A 12,794-nucleotide genomic window follows, 5' to 3' on the forward strand; every position below is an offset into this window, starting at 1 on the left:
ATGACTAGATAGATGGACATTTTCTTATTTCCCCCTTTTATTTCTTACTCAAAAGTTATCATGATATGAAATCAGTACGGCACTTAAAAAAATTAACAGTATAACCTGGAAATCTCTCTGCGTCAGATCATAGAGATCTTCCTCATTCTTTAAAATAACTGCCTAGGACTCCATTGTACCTTAGGATAGTCAACCAATATCCCAAGTATGGGCTTTTAGGTCATTTCCAATATTCTTCCAATGTAAATAATGCTTCAGTGAATTATCTTGTGCAATTGTATTTTCTTATGATAGGGCTGAATCTTTAGAGCAAATCCCTGTGAAAGAAATTGATGGGTCAAAAGATATTTTCAAATTCTCCTCCATATAAGTTGTACCATGTTACACTTCCACCAGCAATGTGTGACAGCCTCACCAGCAGAAGATATTTTCAAGTTTGTTTTTTAATTTTGTTTCTGTTTTCTGTTAATCTTGGTGGGAAAGCACTGAAGTCTCAGTTTGGTTTTAATTTGTATTTCTCTTATTATGAGTGAAGGTGAATATATTTTCATATGTTTAAGGATGGTGTTAATATCTTTTTCTTAAAATTATGTTAATTTCATTTGCTCATTTTTTTCTATAGGATTTTTGTACTTTTCCCTTAAATTAAAAAAAATGTGTATTGTGCATAGTATCCTATTCCTATGATATGTTGTAAATACTTTTTTGTGAAGTTATATAATACTTTTGCAAGTTTGTCTCTTAGTCTGTAATTATTTTTCTTTCCAATGCAAAGATATTTTTTATTATCTCAATTTAGTCAAATATTTGTTTGTTTGTCCATCTGGATTTTAGGTCATAGTTAGAAACCTTTCCCAGTGCCAAGTTATAGAAGAATTCACCTATATTTTCTTCAGGACCTGTATGGTTTCATTTGTTACATTTAGATCTATAACCTATTTGGAGCATATTTTTGGATATGTTGTGATAGGGAATTTAATTTGCTCTCTTTTCCAAGTGGCTATTCTGTTGCCTCAGCACCACTTATTAAAACACTCATCTTGGGCTTCCCTGGTGGCGCAGTGGTTGAGAATCTGCCTGCCAATGCAGGGGACACGGGTTCGAGCCCTGGTCTGGGAAGATCCCACATGCCACGGAGCAACTAAGCCCGTGAGCCACAACTACTGAGCCTGCGCGTCTGAAGCCTGTGCTCCGCAACAAGAGAGGCCGCGACAGTGAGAGGCCCGCGCACCGCGATAAAGAGTGGCCCCCACTTGCCACAACTAGAGAAAGCCCTTGCACAGAAACGAAGACCCAACACAGCCAAAAATAAATAAATAAATAAATAAATTTATAAAAAAATAAATAAATAAAACACTCATCTTTTCCCTTGTGATTTGAAATGGCTTCTTTATCATTTACTAAATTTGCATATATATATATGTATGTATGTATGTATGTCACTCTATGGCTTCCGTTTCACTGGCCTCTCTATTCATGTATCAGTACAATACCGTATTATTTACAGAGGTTTCAAATGCCTTAATATCTGGCAGGACTAGTCCTCCCCTGTCCCTCCGCATAGCTGGTTTTTTTTCCTTTTTTTCCCCAGATATCCTTGTCTGTTTTTCTTTCTATATGAACTTTAGCATCAATTTGTCTGCCTTCTTCAAAAAGTGCTATTTCTATTGAGATTGTATAAAATGTATAATTTAAACTGGGGAGAACTGACCTCTTTATGATACAGATTCATCTTATCCAAGAATGAAGGGATATTTTTCCATTTGTTCAAGTCTACTTTTGTGCCTTTCATGAGTGCCTAAAAATTTTCCTTTCACAGGTTTGATGACTTCTTATTAAAGTTGTTCCAAAATATTTCATCTTCTTTGGTGATACTGTAAGTGATAGTTTTGCTATAATTTTATATATATATATATATATATATAGTTGTTATATAATATATGTATATATATTATACATATATATAATATTCATATATATGTATACATATATAACATATAATATGTATATTATTGTTGCTGTTTGTTTCTGCATACTTAATTCTTGATTTCTGATGTATTGTATGAATGGATTTCCTATTAAAAACAAAACTTTAATTCCTGAAATAAATTTCACATTATCATAGTGTATTGTTTTCTTGCTGTGATAGTATACATAATTTTTAAAATCAATATTTATAAACGATATTGGCCTATTAATTTCTTTTTGTGTGTGTGCTATCATAATCTCATTTTATTTTACTCATTAAAAAGAAAGAGTTTCTAAATTTCCCTTCATTTTCTATTCTCTGGAACAACTTGTGTAGCATTGCAATAATCAGAAGTTCCTTTTGAATCTACTTGGGCCTGATGATTTTTTTGTAGGTGGTTCATTAATGAAATTTTCTTCAGTGGGAGATGGTCTATTTGAACTTTCTATCTCTAGTAGGGTAGATTTTGACTAACAGCATACCTTCCTTTGAAATTATACATTATATATACAATTTTCAATTTCATTTCAGGCAGGTCTGCAAAGTAGTGTCTTAATTAATTTCTTATATTTAAAAAATTATACCAACCATGTGTATTTTTGACTTCTCATTTTTTGATTGATTAGGTTAGATAAATGGTTTGCCGAATTTGTAATTTTTTCTTAAAAATGAACAGGATTTTTAGTTATTTATTCTTTTCTATTTCTGACCTTATGAATTTCTTTCTCCCAGAAAGATAAAATTTCTTCAAAAAAAACAACAAAAAATGCCTACTCCCAACAAAGCTCAAGGGCATCACCTCACTTGGATGAAATAGTTCTAAACACTTCCTCTTCTTTCATATCCTGTGGTTTTTGGGAATTGGTGCCTCTGAAAGGCCATAATAGATTAAAGTGAGTTATTCTGTCATTTTGGCAAAAAGCATTCAGATATTGGCAATTTCATATGGTTCAAACCTTGGATGATAAAAATCTCTTTGGAACATGTGCTCTAGCTGCCCCCAGAATCAGTTTCCACACATTATTGAAAGAGTTCCCCTGTTTGGTTTGTTGTTAGATATCTTTGTTCTGTGAGTCAGAGGAGGAAGAAAGACAAAGGAGGAGGAGCAGTGGTCACTTTGATTTTTTTTCCTGAAAATCTGGGTTTTTTTTAATGTGGGAAATGGGTACAACAAGAAAAAAATTATGGTTGTATTTTGAAGATTATTTTCTTATTCCAGATCCATATGCCTTAATGCAAAGTCCTCCAATATTCAAGACAATATCTATTCTTTCGTACTGGATTTTTTATGATATTTGTTTTATAGTTATTTTAGCAAGTTGAGAGAGGCTATACCTAGTCTATATCTCCTTGTCCAAGAAAACTGAGATTGGTGTCACCTGAAAGAAAAAAAGAAGCCCGACACTGCAATCATTTTAGCAATTGCATATCTAGACCTGGTTGGTATTCACAGAATAAGAATCATATGGAATTTTATAGAAAAAGAAAAATTTCCCCCAAATAGCTCTGGGGACTAGCATGATAAAGCTGGCTGCCTACATTGTTCAAAGAAACTAGGAAGGCCTCTATCTTCCTTTGCGATATAATAACTTATTAGTATTCTTCATGCATTTTCAACCAGGAATTTGGTAGCAAACACCCTTCTATTTGAGGCATGATCTATATTGAAGTCATTTGAGATTTTCAGAAATTCATTAGACAACTATCTCAGCACAAACTATTATTTTTATTTGTAATGCACACATCATTGTGTTAGGAGAAAGGTAGTCTTTTGTAGACATCCAGTAATGTGGCATTTACTTATTTCTTATACCACGTCATGTTTCCGAATTCTCTTAGTGTTAATACATATTGATATACAATTTATTGACATTGGAAATTAAGTTTATCTATATGCATTAAATTCAAACTAACAAACATCCTTCAAAGAAAAAATTGGCTGGGAGCATATAAATAAGTCTACGAAATACAGAAGCAAATGTGTCTTGGGAATTTTATTTACCTGAAACTAGTATCAAACTAGAAATATGTTTTATAGTACATGCATATAATTATACTTTACAGCTATTTCATTTTCGGCCAGTGTTCGGGTAATGAAAATGTTTTTTGCTTTTTATGGGTCCAGAGACCCATTTTCAAAATGGAATCTACTCTTTTAAATGAAGAGTTCTTTTAAAATGAAATAGCAGAAAAGTGTAGAAATTTGGAACACAGGAAACAAACTCATAAAGTCCCATTTTATTTAGAAAGCTCTACATTTTATTTTCAATGTGTCTTTCTTTCTTCTAAATAAAAGGAAATAATTTACAATACTCAATTTAATGTAGTGTTCTAAATGGCCCAGTGTCACAGACAATACTCTACATCATAAACAAAAGTGCACAGTAATTGTCCTTGGAAGTTGGAAGTGAAATGCATCATAACAAAGCAAAATTCATTATTTTTTCCACGGGCTTGATAATGTTAATGTGTCTCAATTGTGTTTAAACCATAAGTAAAGTACACTTCTGCTGGGTTAACTTCATTATGCTTGACTAAATGATTCAGGGAATAAAGCAGCTTAAATTTACTTAAGCAATTTGTTTGAATTATTCAATGTAATGTAACTGTGATGATATATATTTTTTAAAATTTCACCTAAAAGTTCATTTTCACATGATAGAGAAACTACTCTTAGTATAAAACAAAAGTAAAATGAGCAAAATGAAAGCAAAAATCATAAAGGAAGAAGGGAAAAAAGGATGATAATACCAGATACAGCATAAAATGTTTTCCAGATATCACACATACATATTTTCCCTTCTCAACTTTTTGAGGATGCACATTATTCCAATCTTTTTTATACAGCCCAAACTGCTACTAACATTATGTAATGTATCCTTTCTTTGCTTTGTTGTCTCAGATAATTTTTCATGGTTTCCAGTTTTCAAATTTAGTAAGTCTGCTATAAAGAAAAAACAAAAATAACTAAGGATAATATTACGACTACATATGGAAGAAAGTACTTGGAGGTTACTGCACCAAGGCATGGAACATGGCTAATTCCTCACTGTCCGGAAAGGATGAAGTCCTTGCCAATAAACTTCAAATAATGTGAACAATCTCTGAGAAATTTGGCATTACGGTTTTCTATAGACAGTATACGAAATCTCATCCACTCAGAGCCACTGAAGTGACAGTGCAAGAATGGGTCAAAATAACCACCGATGAAACATATTATCATTAACTGTGCTTCAAATCACTGGCTTGATGATACATTGAAAAGACCTAAATCTAGTGGAAAGGTTTCATGAGGCCTCATTTTCCCATAATAATTTGGTACAGAGTTAATGAGTTCATTCTAGTCCTCTACCTTCAATTCCCTCTTTCTGTGTGTTTTTTCCACTAGTGGAGAAGTAGACACTCCAACACAGGTCACAGGGACTGCAGAGGGAAACATCTGTCTAATGATGGGAATTCCACTGATTTTAGAAATATAGTAATAATTAAAATGTGTAGGAGGGGCTTCCCTGGTGGCACAGTGGTTGAGAATCTGCCTGCCAATGCAGGGGACACGGATTCGAGCCCTGGTCTGGGAAGATCCCACATGCCGCGGAGCAGCTGGGCCCGTGAGCCACAACTACTGAGCCTGCGCGTCTGCAGACTGTGCTCCGCAACAAGAGAGGCCGCGATGGTGAGAGGCCCGCGCACCGCGATGAAGAGTGGCCCCCGCTTGCCGCAACTAGAGAAAGCCCTCGCGCAGAAATGAAGACCCAACACAGTCATAAATAAATAAATAAATAGATAGATAGATAGATAGATAAATAAATAAATAAAAATTAAAAAGATGCCCAAGTGATTCACACATATATTAAAGTTTAGAGGTATTGACCTTGACCTTGTGATATAGCCTAGGAATGCCTATTCTTGACACAACCCCTGGAAATGAATAGTAACCAAATACATGCAGGAGGACTAGACCAATTAGGCCTGGTAGCATTTTAGAATTTTATTCTCCCTTCTCTGATCCTTAGAGCCTCCTAGTCACAAATTTTCCCAAGCACAGACCCATTTATTGTGGGTCTATAAATAGTAATGAGTATATCTAGACAAGTAAGTCACTTTCAGGATTTAGGTCTTTATAAAAACAGAGATCTCAAATAAGACCTATTGCCTGTTTTGTTGTTGTTGTTTGTTTGTTTTGCTTTGTTTTCTATTCTATACAGGAAGACTAGCCACCTTGGTTGCTTCCTTACAACTACTCAAAAAGTCATTTAACAGTCTCAGAGGAAGCACTGGAGATCCCTGCAAGACCAGGGCATATTTTCAGGGCATAAGAAGATTATAAAAATAAAGATTCCAATGCCCCAAAGGCTGATTTCTCCAGGAATCTGCATTTTAAAATGGACTGTTCTTTGTTCTCTTACCGATAAATTCACTATACCTGGCTTTATTCAAACCTGTGATTTTGCCTATTTAGGAATTGACTGAATAGACTGGCCAATGAACACCTTCTTTCGTTCTCTGTTATCAGAAATTTACCTCACAGTGTGCATGCATTAGGGACTCATGTTCAGGGCAATGTTTTCCATTGAGGTCCATGAACCACCTGCAGGTACCTGGTATTCCTGTCAAAATTTCAGGTACCTTGGCCATACCCAACAAATGAGGATCACTGGATGGAACTGGCATTGTTTCTCTTTCCCCATGAACATCTAATACGCAACCAAGTCTGGAAACCACTTCTCTAGGGCATTACTTCTTAACCCTAGTTGCACATTAGAATCACCTGAGGACATTTTCAAGTATACTCTACTGTGCTCCAAGCCCAGTGCTCCTGATTTATTTGGTCTGGGGAGTGGGGGTGGGCATCCATCAGTATTAAATGTCCTATAGTGTTTCTAACCAGTTTTCTGGCTAACATAGCCTGCAACTGGTGATCACAAAATGAGTCTCCCTACATGAAAATAATCAGGTCAACATTGGTGCTTTGCCATCCTGAGTAACAGCACTTTCTACACCTTTAACCTTTTTCTGATGTTCACCTAATAACTCCCTCTCTGCTCATCGAAAGCCAAATAGATTCTGTCATTATAATTGCAGACCAGTGAAGAAATGCCCATCTTCAGAATCGAAAGAGAACAATTCCCAGCTATACTCTCACATATCTTGCTTTTGGATTCATTATCCTTAGCCACTGTTCCTTGCCTTCACAGGATTGTTACTATATTTCATTTTGGAGAAATGGAGCATATTCCAAGTGGAGGAAATGGTGCAGTAAGTGTAGTCTTCAGGAAAATGTCATAAGTGACTTCTTTTCATTCATGAAGCAGGTCATGAGTAATAGTAGGAAGGCATGAGATTCTTATTCTATTTCTCTCTATGTCATTTTAGCAATCATACCATGTAGCTTCTTTGTCAAAAAAAAAAAACAGGCAGGGGCTTCCCTGGTGGCGCAGTGGTTGAGAATCTGCCTGCCAATGTACGCGACACGGGTTCGAGCCCTGGTCTGGGAAGATCCCACATGCCGCGGAGCGACTGGGCCCGTGAGCCACAACTAACTGAGCCTGCGCGTCTGGAGCCTGTGCTCCACAACAAGAGAGGCTGCGACAGTGAGAGGCCAGCGCACCGCGATGAAGAGTGGCCCCCGCTTGCCGCAACTAGAGAAAGCCCTTGCACGGAAACGAAGACCCAACACAGCCATAAATAAAAAAAAATAAAAATAACAGGTGCAGTTTGATGGATAGCTATCATATTAAAAAGCTCTGTCTAAATCACGAAGATTATAAATAAAGTAAGGGCCCTACCAGAGGTAGATGTAAGAAGAAACTCTGTAGTTTATCCTTTTGTAAAGTAAAAAGGAAATTGGCTTCTATTTTTTTAAGTACATGTTTTAGGATAGGGTTTATAAAGAAAGATGTATATTTATGCAGGCACAATAATTTTATATAATGGATTAGACAAAAGAGATCTTAGAAATTCTCTAGCACTCATTTACTTGTTTACACGTGAGAAGAAGACAAAGACCATTGGAGATTCTATGACCTTTTTCTTACACTGTAGTTAGAAGCAGGTTCAAAACAAAAAGTCAAGTGTCCTGACTTCTAGCCAGTGTTCTTCCCCCACTCCCTAAATCTCCTTTGTCTTTGAAAGGATAAATGAAATTAAGTATAGGAATTTGACATTTAGATTCATACCATGAAATCAGGTTTTTTAAAGGTGGGATTGATTTTTAAGGTGCAAAAGATCACTAATGCATGAGCATTTAAATATCTAAATTAGATGTAATAATACATTTTATTGAAGATTTAAAATGGCCTGCGCTTTTAATGTTAATAGTTTTCAAACATCTCCTAATAGGTAGGCCAATTAATGCGGAATGAATACATAGCACCATTATTTAAATAATGTGAAAGTTAAATGTGCTTCTTATCTTATTTTTTCCTTTATTCTGAGATACTGTCTAAGTGGTGGTTTGCATCTGGTAACTTTTCCTAGTCACATGTTGTTTTTGTAGTGCAGTTTGTAAATAAAGCAGAACTTGCAGCAGGTTCAACTTGAAAAATAAAACCTGTGGCTAACAGTATCCTGAAAGGCTGGTTAGATGGCAAGTGGATAGAAAGAGGCTTGGCAAATTACCTACCCCCTCTTCTCCTAATTCCCTAATTTGTAAAATGGGACTTACAACTATTCCTTTTTCAAGAGATAATTTGTGTAAAGATTCAATATTTACATTTTAAAGATCCCATTCAAATTGTCAAGGGCAACTTTTGTAGCTATTTGCTTTTGAGATGTTTTTTGAAGGAAAAAAAAAGAAAGGCAGCTTCTTTACTAGTCTGGGTAGAGTAGGATTAAAAAGTTCTTAATGCAAAATAGTTATATAAGAGTAAGTTTTTTGTATTCCATATAAAATTTTATCAACAATAATCATTTAAATAAGTAAAACCTTGTTTGAAATAAAGATAATCTGTTTAAGGAAAGTTGAAATGCTTTCTCAAGGAAGTCTGACATGTGTGATAAATTGAATAAGAGAATTGAAAGTTTGATTCAGAATACTTACTAGCTGTGAAAGGTTGGGGAAAATTATAGATGTATGTTGCCCAAATGTTTTCATAAACGTAGGCCAAGACTCAAAAAGAAGGCAGTGCACTCAGAAATATAATAGCCTAGAGCCAATTCATTATCCAGTGAAAAGAAATAAAAATGATTACCTCACTGATCTAAGTACTAATTGCACATTTGCAGATTTAACATTTTCCCCAATAATTTGTGAGAGGCACATTTAGCTAGTGAGTAAACCTAGCTAGCTGCCTGCCCAGCAAGCGAAATGCCACGTGGCTTTTTTGTTCCATATACATTATTTCATGTGCTATAATGCTGAGGTTGCGATTTTAAAACAAAACAAATTTATAAATGCTTATTTTTTTAAAAAAAGCACACTCAAAATAAATAACTGGGGCTTCCCTGGTGGCGCAGTGGTTGAGAATCTGCCTGCCAATGCAGGGGTCACGGGTTCGAGCCCCGGTCTGGGAAGATCCCACATGCCGCAGAGCAGCTGGGCCCGTGAGCCACAACTACTGAGCCTGCGCATCTGGAGGCTGTGCTCCGCACCAAGAGAGGCCGCGATAGTGAGAGGCCTGCGCACCGCGATGAAGAGTGGCCCCCACTTGCCACAACTAGAGAAAGCCCTTGCACAGAAGCGAAGACCCAACACAGCCATAAATAAAAATAAATAAATAAAAATTGTAAAAAAAATACACATAACATAAAAAAATTAAAAAAAAAATAACTGGCATTGATGTAGAGAGTAAATATTACATAAACCTAGGAGTTCTAAGAAACTCATAGAGAGGGGCTAAATCAAGGGCTCGAGAGCCTCGTGGGGCAGGCAGTGCTGAGGACGCGGCAGCACAGGTAGAGGCAGTGCACCAAGGGCCAGTCAGACCCTGACTGGTGTGTCTTCTTCTTGCACGTGGTCACAGTGTTGCCCAGGTGGATGGCAAGCTGGCGGGTGTAGAGGAAGGCACGCTGGTAGCAGACACTGGGGCCCAGGGCCAGCAGCTTGGCTAGGGTCCGCTGCATGAAGCTGAGGAGGGGCAGAGCGCTCCAAGAGGTGAACCTGCAGTTCCTCAAGTACGTGATGTACGTTTGTTGAGGGCTGGATGAGGAAGGCATCCTTCTTGCGCCGCAGACTCTTATGAGCACCAGGAAGGCCAGCACTCGCAGCCTCTCTTCACTCCTGCTCCACAGGACCACCGTCCTTGTGGGCAGCATGAGGCACCACGGCCACCAACTGCATGACTGAGCTCTGGGAAGCCTTGAGGTCCACATGGAACTACCCTCCCTCACCCAGTGGACTGCTGGATGGCCGCAGCACTCAACTGCTGTCCTTCAGGGCTTTTCCAAACAACAGCTTGTGGAGGCAGCCGAAGAGAGCTCTGATGGAGAAGGTGGGCAGAGCATTGAACACAGCACTGTCGACGACCTGGAATTTGCTGGCCTCGGTACCTTGCTGGTCTCCTTGGGTGGTGGGCAGGACAGCTTGGAACACTTGCACAACTTGGTGGCACAGCTCTGGAGTAAGGGGCTGCTTTGCCTGCTGCCTACTTCCATGTCTTGACCCTGGTGAGGGTCACTGGGGCAGCAGCCCTCTTCACTCTGGGGACCTCGTCCTTACCCTCCTCAGCTTCCTCCTCCTCACTGCTTCTTCCTGCAGGTCTGGCGAGGAGTGGAACGGCTCCTCTTCACCCTTAGAGCTGTCCAAGTGGCTAACGTTCAGCAGGCTCTGGGCGTTCTCCTGCAGGACCTTGTGGAACTCAGAATCTTGTCCTCCAGCCAGGAGAGCTGCTCCTTGTGCCAAAGGCATGGCCTTGATACTGGCTGGTTGGGGGGCTCCTGCCTGGCCAACCTACCTCTCTGTAGCTCTGTGCCTTTTCTGTCTCTAGTGTCGTTATCTATTTGTTTACTTGTTTACTTATCTATTGCTTATTTGCTTATTTATTAGTGATTAAACAATGAGGCTTTTGGTCAATTTGTTTTGTTTTTCTGTTGGCAGCAGTTGGTGTAAGGAGATGTTAAAAAATCAGAATTACAGGGGCTTCCCTGGTGGCACAGTGGTTGAGAATCCGCCTGCCAATGCAGGGGACACGGGTTCGAGCCCTGGTCCGGGAAGATCCCACATGCCGCGGAGCAGCTAAGCCCGTGCGCCACAACTACTGAGCCTGCCTGATGCAACTACTGAAGCCTGTGCGCCTAGAGCCCGTGCTCTGCAACAGGAGAGGCCACCACAATGAGAAGCCTGCGCCCCGCAACAAAGAGTAGCCCCCGCTCACTGCAACTAGAGAAGGCCCGTGTGCAGCAGCAAAGACCCAATGCAGCCAAAAATTAAATAAATGAATAAATAAATTTATAAAAAAAAAAAATCAGAATTACAGACCTCAGTTTTACCTCAATTTCCATATAGTTTTCATAGTAGATGAAACATAATCACATATATTTTAAAAAATAGTTTTCATAGTTAATTGCATATGATCAGGTATATTTATAATTAATGTTTAATACATAAATGCTATGTGGATTTTATTTAATTAATTAATTTATTTATGTTTAACATCTTTAGGCTATGTGGATTTTAAAATGTTGTACCTACTCACAGTTATTTTATAATATTTTATTATTTCAGCAAAGGAATATGCTGCAATTCCATAGAAGAAGTATGCCAGCTGTTTTCACTGAAGGGTTTTCTGGAAGTTAAGGTGGAATGACTTTGTTTTTTCTACTATGTTATATCCCATTTCTAATAAATCAACTTTCCAAATTGTCAAAGGTGAGAGTTATGGATAATATTTCTAGTCAGGTGATAACAGAAATTGAGAAAAATATAGAAAAAAATAAAAAGATTGAAAGACAAAGAAGAAAGATACATAAACAACCTTTTTTTTTTTGATATCTTGCTATAATTCTTTTCACTCTTTTTAAAAAAACGTTGTAATTAATCATTCTCTTTTTTGGACAAAATGACCGTTTCCAGTTTCTAACTTACCCTTTGAGCAGCAAATTCTCTTTTAATTTTCAAAACATATTTTGAAGGAAATCCTTCTAGATTAACCATAAATCCCTTTATCTTCTTGTACAGAAAATAGAAAGTGTTGTTTTACCTTTTGTTCCTAAGTCTGTATCATCACCATGAATGAATTACTACCCTGCAGCAATGCCCTCAGTGGGTACTGAAATGTGTGGACTTGCTTACCTTTCACACAAGGGGGCAATCTGTTTCTTAGGATGTTTATGTGGATGTGCTTGAGTTTTAACATTGAAATATCATATATATCTTCACATCAATTTCTCCTGAAATATATCATTGTGTTCACTCCAACATACATCAAAATAGTACTCATTTCTGGTCCTCTGGCTAGTAGGGATCTGGGATCATTATCCATAAGTTGATATTCCTGATCTCTACAATATTTTTATATACAGTAAAAATAGAGTTTCTTATCCAGTACAGCTTTGCTTAATAAGTACATAATCGTTTGGCGGTTTCTGTCTAGGCACAAATATATCCCTCACGTCTTCAGAAAATTCAGGTCATTATTCTTCTTGGTGCCAAACTTAATAAGATAACGTGAGCTTCGTTTTTTAAGAGATGAAATATTACATTAGCTATAGGACATTAACAAGAAAAACAACGCAACTGTGGACTGAAATGCCTCTGATAACTCGATTTTCGAATGTATTATGCTAATACTGCCAAGCAGATGTTACAGCTCTGTGGGCATTTTATGTGAGCTGCTGGAGGAAAGACTGAGGATTTTTTTTCTTCTTTATTTCTGAGGATGCCTTTTAA

The 12,794-nt window shown here is 37.5% G+C and overlaps 1 long non-coding RNA gene across 1 annotated transcript in view; it reads right to left on the reverse strand.

Annotated features, from left to right (window-relative positions):
- LOC309665760 overlaps nt 1–12,794 on the reverse strand; it is a 54,564-nt gene that overhangs the window by 23,493 nt on the left and 18,277 nt on the right. The window lies entirely within an intron of this gene.

This window comes from Balaenoptera physalus (assembly GCF_965194825.1).
Source record: "Balaenoptera physalus genome assembly, chromosome: 8".
In the NCBI taxonomy this organism is placed as follows: domain Eukaryota; kingdom Metazoa; phylum Chordata; class Mammalia; order Artiodactyla; family Balaenopteridae; genus Balaenoptera; species Balaenoptera physalus.